Genomic DNA, 466 nt, shown 5'->3' on the forward strand with positions numbered 1-466 from the left:
GGGGGACTTGAGCTCGTAGGCTCGAGCTGGGAGAAGGGGTTGAGAGGGGGGCTCCCCCTCCCAAATGAGATTTTTTTTAAAAATATCAACTTCTAGATGGCTGAAAATGGCACTCTCATACTGTGACAGACATGTGTTGACTTGGTGTGGGCCAATTTTTAAATGTTTTATGGTCTGAATGCCCGACGAGCTCTGTCCGGCGAAGGGGGTTTGACCTGTCCGGTGGGGGGGCTTAAGCCCCCCATGCTACCCCGCTGGCGCGCGCCTATGCCACCTAGGCTGGGGCTGAGGTGAGAAAATTTGAGGAAATAGTACTTCTCGAGATGGCCGGAAATGACACTTTTATATAGTAAAATTCATCATCATCACATTACCATTATAGTCAAAATGAAACGCCAACAAATTTCTCATGATCTTTAATCAGGGATCTACTTAATATCCAGGACAACTTAGGCCTAATTATAGC

The sequence above is a fragment of the Anneissia japonica genome, unplaced genomic scaffold (assembly GCF_011630105.1).
Source record: "Anneissia japonica isolate Jap-2015-1 unplaced genomic scaffold, ASM1163010v1 scaffold3436_len560460_cov161, whole genome shotgun sequence".
NCBI classification, from domain to species: Eukaryota; Metazoa; Echinodermata; class Crinoidea; order Comatulida; family Comatulidae; genus Anneissia; species Anneissia japonica.